This window comes from Chiloscyllium plagiosum, chromosome 23, assembly GCF_004010195.1.
Source record: "Chiloscyllium plagiosum isolate BGI_BamShark_2017 chromosome 23, ASM401019v2, whole genome shotgun sequence".
NCBI lineage: Eukaryota > Metazoa > Chordata > Chondrichthyes > Orectolobiformes > Hemiscylliidae > Chiloscyllium > Chiloscyllium plagiosum.
Genome location: NC_057732.1, coordinates 14,644,936 through 14,670,812, shown reverse-complemented (window position 1 = coordinate 14,670,812; position 25,877 = coordinate 14,644,936). Strand labels below are relative to the sequence as shown.

The window sequence follows — 25,877 nt, the reverse complement described above, 5'->3', positions numbered from 1 at the left end:
CCAGCATTCGCGACTGAATGTGGCAGGATAGCAGAACTGAGATCTGATCTGCTTTAATGTGGGATCACCTTAACCTGCCTACTGAATGTTGGTTTCTGCTGTTTGGCATGCAAGTAATCATGATGTAGCTTCATCAGATTGATACTTCAGTTTTCGATGTCCCTGGTGCTGCTCTTTGACTGCCTTCCTGCATTCTTCACTAAATCAGGATTGATATCCCAACTCGACGGCAATAGTTTATTAGGGGATCTGCGGGGCCATGAGGTTACAGATTATGGTTGAATGCAACATTGATGATGTTGGTGACCCACAATGCCTTGCAGATGCCGAATTTTACACTCTGTACTATTCAAGGTCTGCCCCATTTAGTGGTCATGCCATACAACTCGATGGAGAGTGTTCTCAATGAGAAGATGGGACTTTGTCTCCAGAAGGAGTCTGTGGTTGTCATTCTACTATCATGGATAGGCACGTCTGCAAGAAGAAGATGGCTTAGGACAAGATTAAGTTCTTGTTCGTTCCCTCACTATATACTGCAGACCCAATCAAGCAGATATGTCTTTAATAATTTCTCCAGCTGGGTATGCAGTGAACCACTCTTGGCATGGACATTGAAATCTCTCAGCCAGTGTACATTCTGTGTCTTTGACACCCTCAGTGCTTCCTCCAAGTGGTGTTCAACACTGAAGGGGACTAATTTAGTGGTTGGGGACGTGAGTGGCAGCAGCAGAGATGGTAATCAATGGAAGGTTTTCTTGCCCTTGTTTGACCTGCAATCATGCGACTTCATAGAGCCCAGTATCAATGTTGAAAACTCTCAGGACGACTCAGCCTCAGCTGTAAACCAGAAGCCCATCACAACTGGTAGGGTCTGTCCATGTCATTGGATGTTGGTAAACTTGAAAGGGTACAGTAAAGAATTTATAAGGATGTTACTGGGACTGGAGGGATTCAGCTCTAGGCAGAGGCAGGCTAAGCTGAGACTTCTTTCCTAAGAGTGCCAGAGGCTGAGAGGTTACCTTAGAGTCATATAAGCTTAGAGCTGTACAGCATTGAAACAGACCCTTCGGTCCAACTTGTCCATGCTGACAGGTGTCCTAAATTAATCTAATCCCATTTGCCAGCCGATATCCCATATCCCTCTAAACCCTTTCTATTCTTATACTCATCCAGATGCCGTTTTGAATGTTGTAATTGCACCAGCCTCCATCACTTCCTCTGGCAGCTCATTCCATGTACGAACCACCCTCTGCATGAAAAAGTTGTCTCTTAGGTCCCTTTTACATCTTTCCCCTCTCACCTTAAACCTATGTTTTCCAATTTTGGACTCCTCTGCCCTGGGTAAAAGATCTTGTCTATTTACCCTATCCATGCTTGTCATGATTTTATAAACCTCTATAAGGTCACCCCTCAGCCTCCAATGTTCCAGGAAAAATATCTCCAGCCTACTCAGCCTCTCCCCAGAGCTCAAACCCTCTAACCCCAGCAGCATCCTTGTAAAATCTTTTCTGAACCTTTTCAAGTTTCATAACATCTTTTCTATATCAGAACCGAATGCAGTATTCCAAAACTGGCCTAACTAATGTCTTATACAGCTCCAAACTCCTATACTCAGTGCACTGACTAATAAAGGCAAGCATTCCAAATGCCTTCTTCACTAACCTATCTGCCTGCAACTCTACTTTCAAGGAACTATGAACCTGCATTCCAAGTTCTCTGTTCAGCAACACGCCGCAGGGCTTACATTTAAGTGTATAAGTCCTGCCCTGATTTGCCTTTCCATAATGCAACAGCTCACATTTATCTAAGTTAAACTCCACGTTAGCCAATCTCCAATCTTCTGGCCTCTCATATATATCAGCAAAGGGCCCAACAATCACTTACCTAGCTTACCACAAAGTTCTAGGGTATACCTGATCAGGTCCTGGGGATTTATCCACCTTTATTCATTATAAGATGTCCAGCACCATCACTTCTGTAATATGGACACTTTTCAAAATATCACTATTTACTTCCCCAAGTTCTCTAGCTTCCATACTGGTAATTGTTTAGTATCTCCCCATCTCCTGCAGTTCCATACAAATGCACCCTTGCTGATCTTTAAGGGCTTCATTCTCTCCCTTGTTACCCTTTGTCCTTAATATATTTGTAGAATCCCTTTGGATTCTCTTTAACCCTATTTGCCAAAGCTATCTCATGGCCATTTTTATCCTCCTGATTTCCCTCTTAACTATACTTCTACCACCCTCATACTCTTCTAGGGATTCACTCAATCCCTGCTACTTATACCTGACATATGCTTCCTACATTTTCTTGACCTGACCCTCAATTTCTCTAGTCATCCAGCACTCCCTACACCTACCAGTCTTGCCCTTCACACTAACAGGAACATAATGTCACTGGACTCTTGTTATCTCATTTTTGAAGACTTCCCATTTTCCAGCTGTCCCTTTACTTGCAAAGATCTGCTCCTCATCAATTTTTGAAAGTTTTTGCCTAATACCTTCCTCTGATTTTAAATTTTAAATTTTAGATCAGGGCTATCCTTTTCCATCGCTATCTTGAAACTAATTTTTGGAGGTTTATAATGTCATGTGGGGCACAGATAAAGGTGAATAGCCAAAGTTTTTTTCCCACAAGTAGGCAGTCCAAAACTATACATCATAGGTTTAAGGTGAGAGGGGAAAGATTTAAAAGGGACCTAAAGGGCAATTTTTTTATGCAGAGGATGGTGCACATATGGAATGAGCTGCCAAAGGAAGTAGTAGAGGTGAATACAATTAGAACATTTAAAAGACATTGGGACATCATTTGGAATAGGAAAGGTTTTGAAGGATATGGGCCAAACACAGGTAAATGGGGCTAGTTCAGTTTATGATACCCTGATTTCCATGGATGAGTTGGACCATAGGGTCTGTTTCCGTGCCGTATGATTCTCTGATGGGATTTGTTCACACTCACGGGATCATATTCCAGACACAATGCCCGCCAGTTGCTTGACCAATCCATGGCAGAAGCTGCCAGGTGTTAGTAAGGCTGACTTTGTATGGTCGACAGGGCTACATTTGCCTTTGCTGTTTCTTGTATCCTGGTCCGTTTCTGATGGATTGTTTGATTTTATTCCTTTCTATGGACTTTGTCACATTTTAGTATAACGGATACAACTGAGTGTCAGATCTGAAGAAAGGTCACTGGACTCTGCTTTCTCTCAACAGATGCTGCCAGACCTGCTGAATTTCTCCAGCAACTTCTGGTTTTGTTTAGATTTCCAACATTTGCAGTTTTTTTTTTGTTGTTCTGACTTCTCCCCTTACGAATAGTCATTTTGTGACAATTCAATCCTCGTGCGTAAGATCTTTGTCTGAGAATGCTCCTGTGAAGGTGCCTTGCCAAATTTTACTAAATGTGAGATGTTGTTCAGATGGAAGGGAGAGCTGTTGGATTGGGGACCAGCCAGTGAGGGAATAGCACGAAAGGGGCAAAATTGGAGCAGTGATAGCCTTGGTGAAGAGACATAATGGAACTATCACTGTGGTGGGCTCCAGTATCAGGAAGAGCTGACAGAAGTGAATTAGCAGAGAGCATTGACCTATAGATTCAACTTTACAGACCCAAGGCTGTAAAGCACCACAGCACCACCTATTGTGGAGACAAGGGCCAGCGGTAATTGCACAACACTGCCACCTATTGACAGACCTAGATGTTGTTTTTGGGAGGTAAGTAGATCGTGCAAAATCAATTATGACAGAAATGGGTTATGGGTGTGATTAAAAAGCATGACAGAAATAGATATGACAATTATGTACGACAAGAAGTAAATGCGACATTTGTAGGATGTGGGTGCATGCAGGACCTTTAATATATTACAAATGGACCATCCACAGCAATGCTCTTGATCAATTGGATGCTTGACTGCTTTGTCATTAGTGTGATGGAAGAATATTACAGGAAATAAAGATGACAGTTTCGGAGTTTGTGCACTAAACAAAACCTTATAAAAACATACTAGATAAGTATGGAAGAGAAGAAATTGGGGAAATGGCAGCTTTTAAAAAAAACTATGAAAGAAATATTGTGGTATTCCAGATATGAAAATAACAGCGGATTGTCAATAGAATTGTGTAGTACCCTTCTGGAAGTTTCCTGGCCATATTGACAATGCTTCTTTAGTTTCCATTGCATGTTGGAATAATTATGACTATTTGAAAGTTTGCCTTGGCATATCTTTACAATGATACACACAAATATTAGCTTAGCGTCACAGCTATGCTGGCTGAAATTCTGTTTAGACTGACAAGTACCATTGGCCATCTGAGCTCAAAATATTAATTTCTTATTTACTCTGTAATTTAGTGTGTTTGCTTGGGACATGAGTCAGATTTCTCTGTTTGAAAATACAGTACCATGGATTGTGCTGAATATCTCTCAAATTCTACTATCCACAAAGTTTGTAACTGGAGTTCAAATTAAAGTTTCAGCTATAAATTTATTCACCAGCTCATCTTTAATAAATCTTGTCATGTAGCCTTCTGGAAACATGGAAGGTTGTTCTAAGTTTTGAAGCTAGGTTTGAAATGACACTAAGCTCATCAATAAAAAATATTAAATCCAATTGAAATTGTAAATAATTATGACAGATTGTTGAATATTTTATTTAGAACTATTATTGTGATGATATTTCTTGGTCATAGATATGAATGTGACCTGAGGACAAAACTGGTGACTGTGTATGTACAAGTACAGGTTTTTAAGTAGGTTTATATGTGGCTGTGTATATTGGAAGTCTGTAGGTGTTTGTGAAAATGTAGGTGCACATATGTAGGTGTGTATATGGGTGTGTGTGTATAACTGTGTGTAGTGTACTTAGGTATATGTTTGCAGATGCACAGGTGTGCATGAGTGTGTGTAGATGTGTATGTATACATATGTAGATATGTGTAAGTGTAAGTAGTGTACATAAAAATGTAAGAAAGCAATACTAATCTATACTGAAGAGTCGACCATTAGCCCCTAAAACCTGCTGTTCCATTCAATACGATTGAGGCTGATCTCTTGTCTCATTTCAATTTTCCCAGCTATTCTCCAGATCATTTGATTCCCTAAAATACATTAAATGTATTCAGTGCCTGAGCACAATATTTCGAGCTCGACAATTCCAAAGGTTCATGATTCTTTGATGTAAAACAAATTTATCCTCATTCCAGTTCTAAATGATTGTCAACGTATCCTGACACTGCACACCCCTGTTCTTGATTCCCCGGGTAATGGAAACAACTCTCAGTGTTTACTAATGCTTCCTATAATTTTTCTTTCTGGGTGCAGTGGAGAACTCTGAGACTGGAAGTCAGTGTGTCGGCATGCTGATCACACTGATCATTGTGTGTGGAACCTTGGAGAAAAATCAGAGTGGCCTTGTGGACGTGCAGCTTAGAGGAAATCACGGGTGTCTACTGTTAAGCCTTTTCAAAACTTGTACATTTCAATGAGTTCACTTCTTTTTACACTCCAAAGAAAATAGACCCAAGTTGTAAGTTTGCTCACTGAACTGGTAGATTTGTTCTCAGACGTTTCATTACCATGCTTGATGACATCATCAGTGCATAATGATGAAGCGTTGGTGTTCTGTCCGGCTTGCTATTTATCTTTCTGTTATGGTGGATGATATCACTTCCAGTTCTGTTTTTGAGAAGTTGGTAAATGGGGTCCAAGTCTACATTTTTTTTAAATGGAGTTCCGGTTTGAATGCCAGGCCTCTAGGAATTGCTGTGCGTGTCTTTGTTTAGCCTGTCCCAGGATGGATGTATTGTCCCTATTGAACTTGTGTCCCTCTTCGTTTGTGTGTATGGATAGCAGTGATAGTTGGTCATGTCTTTTGGTGTCAAGAGTGTGGTGCTGGAAAAGTTAAGCTGGTCAAGCAGCATCCGAGGAGCAGGAGAGTCGACATTTCAAGCGTAAGCTCTTCATCAGGAAGCTCTTCGGACGCTGCCTGACCGGCTGAGCTTTTCCAGCACCATAGTCTTTGACTCTGATCTCCAGCATCTGCAGTCCTCACTTTTTCCATGTCTTTTGGTGGCCAGTTGGTGGTCATGTCTAGACCCAGTTTAACCAACCCCTCATCAGTGGACAACCCTCTCATTTCAGGAATCAATTTAGCAACTTTCACTGAATTCTTTCCCAGACAAACTACATTCTTCCTTAAATATGAAGACCATATATAGCCCCCAGCCATGCAATTAGATCCTGTGTGCACCAGCTGGTAGGAGTATTCACTGACATCTTTAACCTCTCCTTACTTTGATCTGAAATCCCCACCTGCTTCAAGAAGACCACCATCATCCCAGTACCAAACTCCATATCATGGATTTTGCCTCAATGACCCATTACTCAGTGGCTCCGACCTGCATAGTTATGAAGTGCTTCGAGGGGTTAGTCATGGCTCACATCAACTGCAGCCTTACCAGAACGCCTTCATCTTTTGAAATTCGCCAATCAGCACAACAGATCCACGGTAAACTGCATCTCCATGGCCCTACACACATCCCTGGAATAACTGGTTAACGAGGATACCCATGTTAAGGTCCTACTTATTGACTAAAGCTCCCTCATCAACACCGTACTTCCAAACAAACTCATCTCCAAACCTCAAGAGCTAGGTCTTGGCTCCCCTCTCTGTAACTAGATCCTCGATTTTCTGACCCATAGATCACCATCAGTGACTTAGGTGACAACACCTCCTCCACCATAGTTCCCAAGACCAATGCCCCACAAGGCTATGTACTCCAAGCTACCTACTGTACTCCTTATCCTTATGCACTCATGACTATGTGGCCAAATTCTGTTCCATCTCCAATTAAAAATTTGCTGATGACACCACTGTTGTAGGTTGGATCTCATACAGCGATGAGACAAAGTACAGGATTGAGACTGAGTTCTTAGTGGCATGGGGTAAAGATAACTATCTTTCCATCAATGTCAGCAAAACAAAGGAGTTGTTCATTGACTTCAGGAAGCGGAGTAGAGGGCATGCCTTTTCTGCATGAATGATGCTGAGGTGGAGATAGTCGACAGCGTCAAGTTTCGGGGAGTGATGATCACCAACCATCTGTCCAGGAGCCCACTCGTGTTAATGCAACTGTCATGAAAACACAAAAATGCCTCTAATCCCTTAGAACTGGCTCAAAGGTAAGAAGACAGAGGGTGGTGGTGGTGGAGGGTTGTTTCCCAAATTGGAGGCCTGTGACCAGTGGAGTGCCACAAGGATCAGTGCTGGGTCCACTACTGTTCGTCATTTATATAAATGACTTGGATGTGAGCATAAGAGGTATAGTTGGTAAGTTTGCAGATAACATCAAAATTGGAAGTGTAGTGGACAGTGAAGAAAGTTACCTCAGATTACAATGGGATCTTGATCAGATAGGCCAATGGGCTGAGAAGTGGCAGATGGAGTTTAATGTGAGGTGCTGCATTTTGAGAAACAAAGCTTAGCAGGACTTATACACTTAATGGTAAGTTCCTTGGGACTGTTTCTGAACAAAGAGACCTTGGAGTGCACATTCATAGTTCCTTGAAAGTGGAGTCGCAGGTAGATAGGATACTGAAGAAGGCATTTGGTATACTTTTCCTTTATTGGTCAGAGTATTGAGTATAGGAGTTGGGAGGTCATGTTGTGGCTGTACAGGACATTGGTTAGGCCTCTGTTGGAACATTGCATGCAATTCTAGTCTCCTTCCTATTGGAAAGATGTTGTGAAACTTGAAAGGGTCAGAAAGGATGTTGCCAGGGTTGGAGGATTTGAGCTATGGGGAGAGGCTGAACAGGCTGGGGCTGTTTTCCCTGGAGCATCGGAGGCTGAGGGGTGACCTTATAGAGGTTTATAAAATCATGAGAGGTATGGATAGGATAAAAGTCTAGAACTGGAGGGCATAGGTTTAGGGTGAGGGGGAAAGATATAAAAGAGACCTAAAGGGCAGCTTTTTCAAGGAGGGTGGTACGTGTATGGAATGAGTTGCCAGAGGAAGTGGTGGAGGCTGGTACAATTGCAACATTTAAAAGACATCTGGATGGGTATATGAATAGGAAGGGTTTGCAGGGATATGGGCCAGGTGCTGACAGGTGGGACTAGATTGGGTTGGGATATCTAGTCAGCATGGACAGGTTGGACTGAAGGGTCTGTTTCCATGCTGTACACATCTATGACTCAATGACTCTATGTCCACAAAGACTCTTACCAATTTTTTATCTGTGCACCAGAGAAAGCATCCTCTCTGGATGCATCACAATGTGATATGGCAACTGCTCTTCCCAATACCGCACGAAACTACAGAGTCATGTACATGGCTTGGTCCATCATGCAAACCAACCTTCCACCCATTGACTCTATCTGTTCTTCCCACTGCCTTAGAAAGGCAACCGACATAATCAAAGAACCCTCCCACTTCGGTTGCACTCTCTTCCACTCTCTTTTGTCAGGCAGAAGATATAAAAATTTGAATACACATATGAACAAATTCAAGAACAGCCTCTTCCCTGATGTTATCAGACTTGTGAACAGACCTCTCAAATATTAATGTTGATCTCTCTGTCTCTTTGCACCATCTCTGCAGATGTAACACTGTTACATTCATGTACTTTGTATGACACCAATCTGCCTGTAGAACATACAAAACAACACCTTTCACTCTGTCTTTGTACATGTGATGACAATAAATAAATCAAAGTTACACTATCCTGATGTGGAGCCAGCAAAGCCTTGTACAATGAATGCAAGATTTCCATGTTGTTGTAACTCTTTGAAATAAATGGCATCATGATATTTTTCTTCAAAATTAGAGTCATAGAGTCATAGAGATGTACAACAAGGAAACAGACCCTTTGGTCCAACCTCCATGCTGACCAGATATCCCAATTCAATCTAGTCCCACTTGCCGGCCCATATCCCCTCCAAACCCTTCCTATTCATGTACCCATCCAAATGCCTCTTAAATGTTGCAATTCTACCAGCCTCCACCACATCCTCTGGCAGTTCATTCCATACACGTACCACCCTCTGCATGAAAAAGTTGCCCCTTAGGTCTTTTTTGTATCTTTCCCCTCTCACCCTAAACCTATGCCCTCCAGTTCTGGACAATCTTTTCTGAACCCTTTCAAGTTTCATAACATCTTTCCGATAGGAAGGAGACCAGAAATGCATGCAATACTCCAACAGTGGCCTAATCAGTGTCCTGTACAGCCACAACATGACCTCTCAACTCCTGTACTCAATACTCTGACCAATAAAGTTGTATACTATCTTTCTGTGTTCCTCGTATAAGTACACCCAATCTCTCTGTACAATACATTCTGTTCTTCCATTCTTACTAATGAAGTGAATAACCTCAGATTTTCCCATATTATACTTTATCTGCCCTCTTGTTGCCAATTCAGTTAGAGATTAGATTAGAGTGGTGTTGGAAAAGCACAGCAGTTCAGGCAGCATCCGAGGAGCAGTAAAATCGACGTTTCGGGCAAAAGCCCTTCATCAGGAATGAAGGGCTTTTGCCCGAAACGTCGATTTTACTGCTCCTCGGATGCTGCCTGAACTGCTGTGCTTTTCCAGCACCACTCTAATCTAAACTCTGGTCTCCAGTATCTGGAGTCATTGTTTTTACCTAGCCAATTCAGTTAGCCTGCCTATATCTCTTCACAGCTACTCAGTGTCTTCCTCTTAGCTTTAGACTCCCATTTGGCTTTGTAACATCTGCAAATTTGAATACATTACACTTGATTTCTTTGTCTAAGTCATTAGTAGAGAATAAATATCTGTGGTCCCAGTCCTGATCCTTAGAGCACTCCACTAGTTACAGCCTGCCAACTTGAAAATGTACCATTTCTCTGTTTCCTATCCATTAACCCATCCACTATAATGTGATATAATCCTTGATGCCATGAGTCCTTATCCATAATAACATTTTGTGTGGGTAAAGTAAGGGATTAGGGTAGTGTGGCAAGTGACAGATGGGTGCGATGGATAGATAGCTTGGGCTAAGAGAGTCAGGTTATGAAGGGTGTCAGGTTAGGTCAGGGGATGCTCAGGCTGGTTCAGTTGGGAGTTGGTGGAGTTGGGTGGTGGTGTCTGATCGAGTGTTCATATGTAAGAGGGGAAAAAGCAATAACATCTGACACATAGTAGTTTTTGAAAACATTCATCCATTTTGTTTTGTCACCTGCCAACAAACATTGTAACAATTGTGCAGAGTCCTGCAACCTCTTAAGAAATGAGAATGGCCGTTTACACTGTATCTTCAGAATTTCAATGGTCCTTACACCAAGGTTCTAGTGAATGCAACAGATAACCTGAAAAGAATTTATCTTTCAAATTCTTTACTTAACAAACGAACAAGATGTTAAATGGTCCATTCAATGACATTAAACTTATTTATGCAATTACTTTTGCTACATTTTAAACCTCTCCTACAATGATTCCCTCCAGAGAACGCCCATCATGAAATCCCTGAGACTTGTGTTAATAGAGCTTCCCACAGCTATCACTATGGGAACTATCTTCTATCCTTCATAAATTGGTTAAATATAGAATACTACAGCTTCTCAAGTACCCGAGAGTCATATGCTACAAGCATTGTGTGATTACAACTCCCAGGATTTAATTATGTCTGATTGCCTTCTGAATAACAATGAACACGATCATATTTTGGAATGGAATAGATCTAATATGCCAGGGGTGTTTTTTTATGACAGCTGGAAAGGCTGACATTTAAAGAATATGCTAGTACTTGCTTTTTCTCACTCTGCCTCCTTATTTCCACACACAAAGATTAGAATTTGGACAACTGTGTCCATCCATGTCCCTCCAATTCTGCTTTGAATTGTCATCCATGGCATGTCCCAAGTCTGGTTCTGCTCATGTCTTGTGTCTGCCACCATCTGTAGAGTTTGTGATGGAATCCATTGCATTGAATGCTTACTGTGTGCAATATGTGCTGGAAGCCAAGATTCCGTGAAAATGTGACATTTAGAATACACTCAATTCCACGGGTGCTACTTTTGACTGTTTTAATATATTAGTTGCAGAAATAGGGGCAAGCCTTTTTACAAGGTTTTGAAGAGGTCACTCAGGACAGTTTGTGGCGGGGTGGGGAGTGGCAGTGGTCACTGAAGAAGTGTTCAAACTTTACAAATAGAGAGGGGAAAGAAAGAAAAAGACAGACAGAGGATGATGTTGGCTTCATGTTAGCAGGGCTGCGGTTAGCCATATAGCTGGGAACATAGATGAACTGCACCCATTCTGTGCACATGATTCAGTGAAGAGTCAAAAGAAGTTGGATGTTTCTGTGCTGTCAAAACTCAGGAGAATGTTCTAGGAATGGGCGGACAGCTAGGTTGAAATCAGGACTTGGAAGAAATCCTTGGGAGCTGAGAACTCACTCATTGTTGGTAATGTCATAAAAGGGGCTCAAAACAAGTCTGCAGGCATTAAAATTAATTGCAGCTACAAAGCTGGGGTTTTGTAAAGCCCATGAGGAGTATTTGCTTGGTGAAACTGAGTGAAATTGGAAGTCAGCGAAGAAACCTAGCAACCAAAGGCTGGATCAGTGAAGCTAGTTATCAGTGAAGAGGTAGAGTTATGTTTGTGAAGGGGGCACTGAAGCATGGTTTCAGGGTGCAGGGAAACTGAACATGGAGATCCATGTGCATTAATCTTTGGTAGTGGCACGACATATTCACCAACTAATTAGCAAACAATATGGGATCCTGGGCTTCAAAATGGAGGTATTGAGTGCAACAGCCAGGACATTGTGTTGAGCCCTCTTTACAATTACTTTATTATTGTTTCCTGAATGAAATTATGTATATCATGTGCTGTATTCAAACAAATTGATTTCTGCACTTTCCCCCTTGAGTTAACAAGTTGTTTTGGATATTCTGCTGGTGGAAGATGATATATGCTTTGGACAATCTAGGATATGTTTTTTAGATGCTGCATCTGAGCTCATTCTGGCAATAGTCCTGTACCGGACGTGAGTTTATACCAGGCTGATTCATGGTGAGAAATTAGCAAGTTTACACTGGCAGTCAGAGGCAGGATTTACTTAGATGTCAGTCCATGGTTGCCAGTTCAAACAGAGTAAAATTAAAGGACACAGTGTAACATTGTAAACTACACTCCAGCTTTCTTTATGAACTGACACTAGTCTTATTCCAGGTTTTTAAGTCAATGACAACAAGAGTCCAGATGTAGAATAGAGCTCACAATAGCCTCAATTCTAAAATTTCTGGCAGAGCAAATGAACTATAGCTTTTTGTACTCTTTCTGTAAATGCCAGAACTGTTCTTCTGTTCATTTATTCTATCGGAAACATGTGTCCAGTTGCATCAGAGCATTTATCATTTCATAAGCTGCATTCCTTTTGAACACTTGTCACCATTATAGAACGTATGATTTCAACATAGTGTCCATGTTCAATTCCAGCAACAGAGGAACAGGATTGAGCTTTCCTTCATTAAAACGCAGCAAGTCTGGCAGTATCTCTAGAGGCAAAAAACAGAATTAATGTTTCAAGTCCAGTGACCCCTCATCCAAACTGAAAGCAGCTGGGAAATAGTTGTATTTGATGACAGAAGATGGGGTTGCAGGGTGAGGAGAGGAGAGGAGAGCAGTAAATGGAATATGGGAAGATGGTACTTAGAGAAGGAGAAAGGAAAGAGAGAGAAAGGAAAGGCAAACAAAGAAATTGCTGATGTTAAAGCAAGAGAGAGACAAATGCTGAATGGGTGCTAGCGAAAAGTGTGAATATTTGAAAATGGATTGGCTGTGCTGGAAGCAATATCTACAGAACAGGACCATTGTGTGTTGGAGTGACTAACAAATATGGAGGAGGATATTCTCACTCTGAAATTGTTCAACTCAATGTTGAGTTCTGAAGGCTCTAAGATATCTAGGGAGAAGATGAGGGGATTCCATTATGTGCTTGCCTAAGGAAAATTTAGCCATCATTATTTTGAAATTTTGAAATGATCTCATATAAACAGAGAGAGACCCTTGTGTGAAGATGGTGATCACTGACTGTTATTATCTCTATAGAGTCCAATAAACTGCAAAACGTCAATTCAGACTTCTCGTTGATGGCTGGAAGGATAACATGGTAGGATTTTATAATTTAAGACTTCTGCATAGCTAAAAGAACTATTGACTAACCAGTATTTTGTGGGCAACTCATAATATAAACCACAGAACAGAATTTTTCCCTTCTTACTGTTAACATAACTAAAAAACTCACTTCACAGGCATAATTCACACCGTACTTTTAACAGTTATTTGATTTTCCAGGACCTGATCCAAAATGATTTTTAGCTCTTAAGGCTTTATTTCAGTTCCTTTTTTTTACCCTGGCCTGGTCACTGTTAACACCAGGAGCTATCTTTCAAAGTGAGTAATCCTGGCCATCAGCCATCTAACACAAACTACATGAATCTTCCAGCCTTGTTTAAAATGCTCATGAATTTGGTATTATCAATCAAAGTGCAAGCTCCCTCTCACATTCCTGTCTAGTTAACCATTCAGACTTTTAGCTCCTAGCTGCTCCCACTCTCTTGATCTTGGAAGACTAACTCTATGAGTCTCAGGGTTAGTTTAAAAATTCTTCCCTTCTCAAAGCTCCTCGACACAGCAATATGAATTGCATGAGACTGGTATCAATGTAAAAACTTTAATTAGCTTCCCTTGAGACTCCATTCTGCTTTCACTTGAAGGCGAATCAATAGTTTGAAGTTGAACTCTTTACAATCTGACATTCTTAGTACTTTGGAGCTTCAATTACTGCAAGCAAAGACACTGCTGCCATTGTGTCCAAGTGTGAGTAGCTTACAACTTTATCACAAATAAACTGAGCCTTCCTTTAATCATTAATGCCCACTTTTGTCAAACAAATTTCAGAACAGATCACATGGCCTCATCAATTTATCCAAAATTAGAGACACAGTCCCCAAAGACAACAGCCTTAAGCAACCTCGTACTGTAATGTGCCATCAACTCTGAGTTGTCTCGGACTAATTTTTAGGATTGTGTCCCTTTACTTAAAACGTCTGAACCAGAGAAACTTGTATAAATCCTCACCAATCCTTTGATCATTTTATGATGTGGAGGAGCCGATGTTGGACAGGGGTGGACAAAGTTAAAAATCACACAACACCAGGTTATAGTCCAACAGGTTTATTTGGAAGCAGTAGCTTTCGGAGTGCTGTTCTTTCATCAGGTGGTTGTTAAGATAAGACCATAAGGCACAGAATTTATATCAAAAGATTACAGAGTCATGCAACTGAAATGAAATATTGAACAAACCTGGATTGTTGTTACTGGTAATCTTAAAGATTTAAGGCAACGCCAGCATATTTGCACATTCTGTTTTTCATTGTTTAATCCTTTTAGCCTCAACACTTTGTTAATAATCCAGGTTAATATTTTAACTTGGAAACCAAAATGAAAAGCCAAGGTCAAAACTACTGATTTGAACAACACTCCAGGTTTGTTCAATATATCATTTCAGTTGCATGGCACTGTAATCCTTTGCTGTCTCTTATGGTCTTATTCTCCACAACTACCCAACGAAGAAGCGGCTTTCTGAAAGCTAGTGTTGGACTATAACCTGGTGTTGTGTGATTTTTTTTTAACTTTGATCATTTTAAACATCTTCATGAGGTTGTAATGATTGTAATGAGGTCAGCCAGGTGAACATGAGTTCCCTGACTGGGATTGTCAACCTGGTCCAATTAGGGAGCCCTGGCTGACAGATAGATACAGAAGTGTCAGGCATTCTGACACCCAGAGAGCTGGCTCTGAGGGAGCTGGACCAGTGTCAAGGACTTTCCATGTGTAAAACAGTTGACTTAGTGATGGGATACTGACCTCTGTGGAGTTATTTCAGAGGTCACCTGGTAATCTTAAAGATTTGAGGCAACATCAGTATGTTTGGACATTCTGTTTTCATTATTTAATTCTTTTAGCCTCAACACTTTGCAAATAATCCAGGTTTACATTTTTTTGGATTCAGAAATCAAAATGGAAAGTCAAGGCCAAACCTACTCATTTAGAAAGAGATTAAAAGATGAAGTAAACGGTTATGCTCGCCTTCCCAGCAGTCCTTCACTCTCCGCTCGCACCTCTCAGCAAATGGGTAAATCAGATAAAAGTGATTAAGTGATACATGCCAGGGTTATAACAGCCTCTAGGTTCTCACAGGAAATGAAGTGTGAGTTTCCATACTTGAGAACCTACAGAGGGTAAAATTCAGTAATAGGTTTTACCCCAAGTCATGATTTGAACACTATGGACATGTAGAACATGAGGAATATGTTGGGTGATATCTTTGTAATTTCGGAAAGACAAAAATATGAACTTTAATAACAGCACTGATCATCATGATTAAAACAAAATAAAGCACAGAAGAGTTTTGCTTCAGAGATAGTATTGAGCAATAGACTATCAGGTCAATTAGGCTACATGCCCATTCACTAGAACTCATTCAAATTAATAGCCAATTACTGGAGTCATGCTAATAGCTTCACTGTATAATCTGAATCCACAGTGTACCAGCTAGTTAGTTCAGATGGTTACAGCATGCTTAAGAATGCCAAGGTCATGGGTTCAATCACAATACTAGCCAATATCTTGTGTTTCCAGGCAAGCGCTAACTTCAGCAATGATTTACTGTTCCACGTCCAGCCAATCAGCCTAGTTTGTCGGCTAAATAGAATGAAATCTGCATACACATAAATATACATTATTTCTATGAAATGTGAAGTGCTATTAAATAAATGAAAGTATTTCCATAAAGTTGGAGCATTGGTTGTATTATGGGCTTAATGATACGTAATATGCTGATGTGTAGTGGTCAGAAAAGGACGAATGAAACATTAAGGGAAGATCTGAAACTTGAATCTTGCCCTCGAGTCTGCAAGTTAAAAGTATGAAGCAAGTCTCCCTAGGTGGGAGATGTAGTCAATTCACAGCATACTTGCATTCTGAAGAGTTTAGATTTGCCTGGAAGAAAGGTTTTATCACAAAAAAAAAGCATATTGCTTTAGGAATGGTGAAGAATAGAACAGCTCAGTAAGGGAGAAAATAACAGACTCCCATTTGAGATCAGAGGAGGTAAAGAGGGTTATGTTGCACTGAAATGTCTGGTATTTTCCCTCAGGTCGGGGTAGGCGAATATCATCCTATACCTTTAGAAGGGATGGATGTATCATAGCTATGCTACCGTCCCCCAACACCTCGTCTTTTCCATGGACCTCCAGTCCCTGTACATGTCCATCCACCATGGTGAAGGTCTCCTAGCCCTCCTTTTCCTTCTTTCCTGCTGATCCAACCAGAACCCTTCCACCGGTATACTCATTTGATTGGCGGAACTGGGTCCTCACCCTCAACAACTTTGCCCTTGAATCCTCCCACTTCCTTCAGACCAAAAGGGGTGGCCGTGGACGCTCGTATGGGCCCCAGCTATGCCTGTCTCTTCACTGGGTACATTGAACAGTCCATCTTCTGCAGTTAAACCGGCGCCATTCCCTACCTTTTCCTCCACTGCATTGATGACAGTATCGGTGCCATCTTGTGCTCCCATAAGGATATTGAACAGCTCATCAGCTTCACAAACACCTTCCATCCTGACCTTAGGTTCACATGGACCATCTCTGACATGTTCCTCCCCTTCCTGAACCTCTCCGTCTCTATCTCTGGCAGCCGACTTGACATGGACATGTATTTCAAACTCACTGACTCACACATTACCTTGACTACATCTCCTCCCACTTCCCCCTCCTGTAAAAATGTGATCCCTTACTCCCAATTCCTCTGCCTCCATGGTATCTACTCTCAGGAGGAGCAGTTCCACTCCAGGGCATCCCAGATTGCCTCCTATTTCATGGACCGCAATTTCCCCTCCCACATGATCAACACTGCACTCCAGTGCATTTCCTCACTTCCTGCATCTCTGCCCTTGAACCTCATTCCTCTAACCGCAACAAGGATAGAACCCCCCTGGGTCCTCACCTTTCACTCCACCAATCTACGAATATAGCGCAATATCCTCCACCATTTCTGTCACCACAATCACACCTGACCAGCAGAGATATATTTTTCTCCCCACCCCTATCTGCGTTCCGCAGAGACTATTCTCTCTGTGACTTCCTCGTCAGGTCCATGCCCCCTACCAACCCACCCTCCACACCCAGCAGCTTCTCTTGCTGCTGCATGAGATGTAAAACCTGCGCCCACACCTCCCCCCTCACCTCCATCCAAGGCCCAAAAGGATCTTTTCACATCCAGCAGAGATTTTCCTGCACATTCACCCACTTCATCTACTGTGTTTATTGCTCTCGATGTGGTCTCCTTTACATTGTGGAGGAACGGGCCAACTTGCAGAACATTTCAGAGAACATCTCTGGGACGCGCGCACCCACCAACCCCAATGCCCTGTGGCCAACCACTTCAACTCCCCTCTCCTTATCTCCTTTTACCCACTTCATCCCAGATCCAACCTTCCAACCCACACCACCCTCTTGAACTGTCCTACCTGTCCATCTTCCTTCCCAGCTATCCTCTCCACCGTCCCTGCTGACCTATCACAATTACCTGCATCTAACTATCGCCTTCCCAGCTACGTTGCCCCAGCCCCACCCCACCCCACTATTTATCTCTCAGCCCCGTTCTCGCTCCACATTCCTGATGATGGGCTTACGCCTGAAACGTTGACTTTCCTCTTCCTCGGATGCTGCCTGACCTGCTGTGCTTTTCCAACGCCACACTTTCGACTCTGATCTCCAGCATCTTCAGTCCTCACTTTCTCCAATGTGGGGCACATTCCCAGTCTTCAGCCTTATCTTCCTGGGACCAATGCATGAGCAAAAGCCAGTCAGTAGCTGCCCGATCAGCAGAGCTATCCGTTCTTTTTTTCATTGGGAAGGCTAATTTCAACCTTTCTATTAACCTAAAGATAATAAAGTAACTATTGAAAACTTACTGTAAGTTTATATAATCTATGTACTTCTTAATTTTGTTGATTTATTTCAGTGATATAGCATTGCAAAAGCTGGTGGAATAATTTTGCAACAATTTCGCCATCAGTTCACCTTTTGTCACGAGCAGTATCTCACCTTTTTTACTTCAATCATCACTCAATAAATTTGAATGTCATCTAGAAATGTATTCTGCAGCTCTGTGGAATTATCTGTCACAGAATAGTGAGACACATCAAACTTATTCAAACAGAGGGGCACATTGTAGTATTACCAGCAAAGAATTCTCTTCCTAACCTTGAACCATGAAACGAACATGGAGACGTGCACTGCCTAGCAACACTGAGACTGCAGGGTGCACCCACTCAACTCAAAAAAAATTGCAATGAGTGGTATGTGTGTCTGCATATGTCTGCAGGCCTCTCTTTATTTGTTTTTCTCTTTGTCCGTGAATATCTGTTATTTGCACTTTCTACATGAATCTACAACAGGTTTGGATGCCACTAAAAAGATAAGGAGAGAAATCAGTGTTTAACAGCAGAATGATACTTGGGTTGGGGGATCTTGAATGAAGAAGTGGGTAGTGTTTGTGAGGGGTGGGGGAGGGTGTCAGGAGCTTGGTGGTCAGAGCGTAAAGTGTATTTGGAATCAGCCCCCATGTAAATTGAAGCATACCAGCAGGGCATCTCCAGACTGAGTTTCTTATGTCAGACCCTCAGTTTACAGCTATAGCTAAGGGGTGTTCTCAAGTAAGAATCCCATTATATACTACCCCGGTGGCTCACTGAGTGCAGTTTAGGACTTTGTTCTGGTCCGAAAGTAGCTCAGAATTAAAAGTCAAAGAGTATTCAATCATGAAAGAATTGATTGCTTTTAGGACAAAGCTGGCTGTGAGATGCCACTTTGATATTTGACTCTGTAGGGTAGGCAGCCTGTTGTGTAATAGGGAAATAAAGTCAGAAATAATTTTCCCAACAGTTAAATTAATGAGGCTACATTTCTGCAATATGTCGAGACAAGGATCTTTCATTATGATATGACTTCTCCAAAGTCATGAGCATATCTGCTGGGAAGCCACCTTCCGCCTCATGAACAATCTTAGCAGGTCCTAATGGTGACATCTCAATTTTAGTTATCTCTACTTCTAGCTCTAAATATTGGTTAATCACTTTAAGCATCTCATCCTTCCAAGATCTTGCTTTAATTTCTTCCTTTAATTCATCTGCCAACTCACTTAGTGTATCCATAGTCAAAGATATCAAATAATCTCCTGTCATGTTTTCTATTCCCAGAAATGTGTTAGCAAAATTCAAAGCATTTTGAAATTCCAATCCATGTAACATAATAACTCTCCATTTATACAACCAGTACCTTCACTTCCTCGGTTAAATGCACTGGAGTCTATCCGACCCAAGAACCCATTTTGTTATGTTCCCAGCTAATGGTAATACACACCAAGTGAGACACCAGAGTGAAGCTTTACTTGATAGAACATAAGGTTTCCTTTTGTAATTTGGTTATCAGTCACTGAACATGTTCACATGAGGCTGTCAATGTATTTTTGATAAAACAATGTTAGTTTATTACACAAAAGAAAAACAAAGCTTGAAAACAATTCAGGAGAAAGCTTAGTCACTGTGGTACTACTGAGCCAATCGTAATAATGGATACTGAAGTACATTATACACCCAGAGTATATCCTGTGCTCTGATGAAAGGCTTATGTCCGAGACGTCGATTCTCCTGCTCGTCAGATGTTGCCTGACCTGCTGTGCTTTTCCCGCACCACACTCTAGACTCGAAAACAATTCAGAAAGATACAGGAATACCTTGATTGTACCACACCATTTGTGACCACATTTGGTAGAACTTCATTCCTTAGATCTGATCCATTGGTTCTAGGAGCACTAAGCTCAGTCTGCTGCATGCTGTTTTTGCCATTTAGCATGCAAGTAGTCCTGTGTTGTAGCTTTACCAGGTTAATGCTAAGGCATTAGGTATGTCTGATGCTGCACATGCCATTCTGCACTTTTCATTGATTCAATGTTGGTTCCACAGCCAGATAGTCTTGGTAGATTTGAGGATATGACAGGCCATGACGTTACAGGTTGTGGCTGAATACAATGTTGCTGCGGCTTGTGCCTACGGGCGCCCAGTTTTGAGTTGATATGTCTATCTCATTTAACACAATTGTTATGCCACACGATACAATGGGGGTTCCCCAATGTGAAAATGTAGCTTCATTTCCACAATATGTGTGTGCTGGCACTCCTACCCAATAATATCATGGACAGATGCATCTGATGGGCAGATTGGTAAGGATGTGGTCAAATACGTTTCTCCCTCCTTTTGGCTCTGTAATCAGCTGTTACAAACCCATTCTGGCAATTGCGTCCTTTTGGACTCAGCCAGCCTGGTCACTATGGTACTACTGAGCTAAGCTTAATAAGGGATACAGAAGACCCCCCGTCCAGAGTACACCATGTGCTTCTTCCAAGTGGTGCTCAACATGGAAGAGAAGTCAATAGGTGGCAATCAGCAGAGGGCTCCTTGTTTATTTTTTTTTAATTTCAAAAATATACTTTATTCATAAGATAATTTGATGATCTGTACAGTTGGACATGCCATACATATGTAAACATTCCATTTCTTTGCATACCAAAACAGAGTAATCATTCCTATTTACAGGTCTGTACGACTACACTTTTAGCTGAGGCATCAGCAGAGCCCAAATGACTGCGTGGGCCCCCTGTTCTTCTTTAGGCAGGCAGACGTTACACGGTGACCTTTCCCCACCGCGCTTTGGCGGCAGCTGCCCCAAGCTTCAGCGCGTCCTTCAACACGTAGTCATGGACCTTGGACTGTGCCAGTCTGCAACACTCAGTCGGGGTCAACTCCTTCAGCTGGAAGATCAGCAGGTTTCGGACCACCCAGAGAGTGTCCTTCACCGAGTTGATGATCCTCCAGGCATAGTTGATGTTCGTCTCGGTGTGCGTCCCGGGGAACAGGCCGTAGAGCACGGAGTCCCGCGTCACGGTGCTGCTCGGGATGAATCTCGACAAACACCACTGCATTCCTCTCCAGACTTCTTCTGCATAGGCACATTCCAGAAGGAGGTGTGTGACAGTTTCGTCCCCCCCGCAGCCGCTTCGAGGGCAGCGTGCGGTTTGGCTGAGAGTCTGGGCGTGCATAAAGGAACTCACAGGCAGAGCCCTTCTCACCATCAGCCAAGCCATGTCTTGGTGCTTGTTGGAAAGTTCTGGCGATGAGGCATTCTGCCCGAAACGTCGATTTTGCTGCTCCTTGGATGCTGCCTGAACTGCTGTGCTCTTCCAGCACCACTAATCCAGAATTGATGCAGCCACACACAAAGGTGGCCATCAGGGTGAGGGTGGCATTGGGTGTATTTTTTCCTCCGTTGCCCAGATCTTGGTACAATGAGTCCCTTCGGACCCGGTCCATCTTTGACCTCCATATAAATTGGAAGATGGCCCAGATGACTGCAGCGGCATAGGTTCTGGGAATAGGCCAGACCTGTGCCACGTATAACAGCAATGACAGTGACTCACACCTGATGACCAGGGTTTTTCCCGCGATGGAGAGCAACCGTAGCTTCCATCTGCCCAGTTTCTGCCTCACTTTGCTGATATGCTCCTCCCAAGACTTGGCGCACGCCCCAGCCACCCCGAACCAAATACCCAGCACCTTTAGGTGGTCGGTCCTGACAGTGAAGGGGATTGAGGATTGGTCGGCCCAGTTCCCGAAGAGCATGGCCTCACTCTTGCCTCGGTTTACCTTGGCCCCCAAGGCCCGTTCGAACTTGTCATATATGCACAGGAGTCTGTGCATGGACAGCGGATCCAAGCAGAAAACGGCAACTTCATCCATGTACAGGGAGGCCTTAACGTGCAGGCCCCCGCTGCCAGGAATAGTCACCCCTCTCAGGCTCGCATCCTTCCTGATGGACTCGGCAAATGGCTCTATGCAGCACACAAACAAGGCAGGAGAGAGAGGGCAGCCCTGCCTGACTCCAGATCTGACTGGGAAGCTATCTGATTCCCACCCATTGATTGAGACTGCACTGACAATGTTGGTGTAGAGCAGTCTGATCCAATTGCAGATTCCCTCCCCAAAGCCCATTTTGGAGAGAACATCTCTCAAATACCTGTGTGATATCCTGTCAAAGACTTTCCCCTGGTCCAGGCTGATGAGGCAGGTGTCCAACCCTCTGTCCTGCACGTAGGCGATTGTATCCCTGAGGAGTGTGAGACTCTCAGCGATCATCCTGCCCGGTACAGCACAGGTTTGGTCAGGGTGAATCACCGACCCCAGAGCAGACCTGATCCAGTTGGCGATTACCTTTGTCAGAATTTTGTAATCCGCATTCAACAGTGAGATTGGTCTCCAATTTTTGAGTTCCTCCCTCTCCCCTTTCCGCTTGTAGATGAGGGTGATGATGCCTTTCCTCATGGATTCACTCATGGTACCTGCCTGAAGCATACTGACATACACCTCCAGCAGGTCCTGGCCAATCAAGTCCCACAGAGCGGAATAGAGCTCGACCGGTAAGCCGTCACTTCTTGGAGTTTTATTCTTTTCGAAGGACTCGAGGGCCTTGGTCAGCTCATCCAGAGATAGTGGCCAGTCTAGCCTCTCCCGTGTTCTGTCATCTAAGACCTCCATGATAGAGGACAGGAACAACTGGGAGGCCGCGCTGTCGGTTGGCTTCGCGTCATACAGACTGGCACAGAAGGATTTACTGATCCTCATGACGTCAGCCTGAGATGATGTTATCGAGCCATCTTCTTCCTTCAGGCTGCTGAGCTCAGAGCTCTCTTTGTGCACCTTCTGGAAGAAGAAACGTGAACACGTCTCGTCCTGCTCCACTGAGCGGACTCTGGATCGGAAGATTATCTTGGAGGCCTCCGAGGCAAAGAGCGAGGCTTGCTGGCCCTTCACCTCCTTGAGGTCCTCCGTGACATCCACCCCCATCATCTGCAGCAGGAGCAGGTTCTGCATACTTTCCTGGAGCTGGGACAGTTTTCCCTGCCTCTCTCTCGCCTCCTGAACACCTTTGAGGATGAAGAACCTCTTGATGTTCCCTTTTACTGTTTCCACCAGTCTGCTGGGGATTCAAAGAGGGGCTTCATGGTTCTCCAACCTGTGTAGTCCCTCTTGAGCTCCTCAATGTTTCCCGGGGTCAACAGCTTTGTGTTCAGCTTCCACGTTTCCTTACCAGCCCGCTGTTCGTCCTGTAGGTGACAGTTGGCCAGCAGGAGGCAGTGGTCAGAGAAAAACACTGGTTTGACCTTGGTGGATCTGACCGAGAGTGTTCGGGACACAAACAGGTAATCTATCCTTAAGCGGATAGATCTGTCTGCCTGTGACCAGGTGTATCTACGCTGCGCTCCGTTTGCAGGGGCGCTGAAGATGTCGTGCAGCTTGGCGTCTTTTACTGTGTCCATCAGGGCTCTGGACGTTGTGTCCAGTTTACTGTCCCCCCTGCCGGATCGTCCATCTGCATCAATGATACAGTTGAAGTCTCCGGCTAGAATGACCGGCCTGGACGTAGCCAGCAACAGTGGAAGCTGCTGCAGGACGGCCAACCGTTCACTCTTACCCACTGGGGCATACACATTAATCAATCTCAGGGGAGCATTCCTGTATATGATGTTGGTGACGAGGAGGCGCTCGCCCACCACCTCCTTAACCTCGGAGATGGTGAAGTTGCCTCCTCGCAACAGGATACCCAGGCCAGAGGTGCGGTTATCATTGCCCCCCAACCAAACTGACGGCCCATGGACCCACACAAGCTTGACCAGCCCCTGTAGCTGCTGAGGTGCGGTATCCCACACTCCTGCAGAAACAGGACGTCGGCTTTAACGTTGGCCAGGAAGGCCATCATAGAAACACATCGCACAGCCGATTTGATGCTACGCACATTGATACTGGCAATTCTTATCCCCATTTTAACAGTTTTTGATGTTACAAGTGTCCATTTGCTGCTGGTCTTGCCCCTCTGGGGTAGATGTGTGCATCCCCGTGGTGACGGCAAACTGCTGGACCCTCCCAGGGCTGAGGTAGCTGTCCGGCTCCACACTGGAGCCATTTCCTCGCTCTGGTGTTTTCGGGTCGGGCCCAGGGTCCGCACAGTCCAGTTCTCCATCTGACAGCGGGGCTGTCACAGGACCGCTGCTCCCAGTTACCTGGAGCTGTGGGCCGGTGGGTACCTCTTGGTTCTCACCGGGTGGGGGGAGGCCTTTACCCATCCCCTCAGAGGGATCATCTTTTCCTGCTTAGGCGGTGCTGCCCTCCTTTTTCCCCACGGCGCTCTGTCTCTTCCTCTGGTGACATCCCTCCTTGCGCCCGTCCTCACGTCAGAAGAGCTGCCTGTATCCATGTTGTGTAGGTGTCACTTCCCCCTTCGCTGGGTGGCTTTGGGGGCCTGATGAGGTTTCCTCTTCTTGCTTTTGACAGTAATCCAATCCTCTGCCTCCTTTGGTTCCTCCTCTTCCATTTCCTCCGTCTGTCTTGAAGGAGCTTGGATCAGCTGCTGCACCTCCCCGCTGTCTGCCGTCTGCTCCGCTACAGCCTGCCCTTCCTTCTGGGTGCCTCCAGACACCCTTCCCAAGCTGTTTTGTGGTACCTTGTTGGTCTTATGCGGTCCACGGCTCGTGTTGCCACCTCCGGCCATCAGTGCATAGGTGGCGGCCCCTCGTCTTGGGCAGGCCTTGTACATGTGGCCCGCCTCTCCGCACAGATTACAGTTCTTGGCCTCCTTACATTCCTTGGTCGGGTGGCCTTCCTGCTTGCAATTTCAGCAGACGGTCACCTTACAATCCGCTGCCATGTGGCCTGACCTCCCGCAGGTTCGGCACACTTTTGGCTGCCTTGCATATGTCAGGTAACCTCTGCTTCCTCCGATGGCAAAGCTGGAGGGTGGGTGGAGGATGTTCCCACTGGCATCGACCCTCAGGGTTACCCTGACCTGTCGTTTGCTGGTCCAGATCCCAAAAGGATCGACCACATCGGCACTCTCTCCCCCGACCTGGACGTATCTTCTGAAGAAGTTCAGGACATCTGCTGCTGAGACGTGGGGGTTGTACATATGGATTGTTACAACCCGACTCCTCTGCGCAGGATGGACACACAACGGGACAAGCTGGAGAACAGAGGTTCCCCATCCTTCTCCTTGAAGACCTTCAGGAGCTGCTCGCAATTCTTCACGGTCCTGAAGGTCACGTCGAAATAGCCTGCCGCAGGGAAATCCTGCAGGCAGTACACGTCCGCTGCTTCAAACCCGCAGCACTCCAGCAAAATCTTCTTCACAAACACCGTCCGATCGACCGCTATGTGTTCCTCCACCTTCTTCACAGTCACCCTGACTGTGTTGTGAATGCCCTGGCCAGGGCTGCGCCTGATGCTATTGTCTTCATAGGGTCTAGAGACAATGTTGAGGACTGCTAGGGTAATTCCCTCCTGACTGGGGGTGAACAAATACACCCAATGCCACCCTCACCCTGATGGCCATCTTTGTGTGTGGCTGCATTAAGCTGTGCATGGATCCCAGGTACGCAAACACCAAGTGTCACTATGTACTGAGGTTCTACCTGTCCCCGGTGTTGCGAAGGATGGGCCTGGCCTCGCTGCCGCGGAACGCTCCGAGTAGTTGGACCGTTCCGTATCACCTGTCCTTCGTGGAGAAATTTATCAAGAAAAACACCTTTGACCACAAGTCCATCAGGAAGTGGTCAGCACGTAGTGTCCTTGAGACCCTTCGGGAAAAGGAGACGGCGGATCCTATCGAGCGGTTCCCTGAGCAGACTGTCAAAGCCATTTGGCAGAATGCCTCATCGCCAGAACTCTCCAACA

General features: G+C 44.2%; 1 protein-coding gene across 8 annotated transcripts in view; it reads left to right on the top strand.

Moving 5' to 3' along the window:
- The window catches only part of LOC122561637 (potassium voltage-gated channel subfamily A member 1-like), a 203,699-nt gene that overhangs the window by 114,709 nt on the left and 63,113 nt on the right, over positions 1-25,877 (top strand). The window contains exon 7 of one of the 8 annotated variants that reach the window (XM_043713586.1): positions 13,079-13,139. The exons of the other annotated variants lie outside the window; for them this stretch is intronic. The gene's annotated coding sequence lies outside the window, so the exon portion shown is untranslated. The remainder of the gene's footprint in view (positions 1-13,078; positions 13,140-25,877) is intronic. 8 annotated transcript variants of the gene reach the window in all.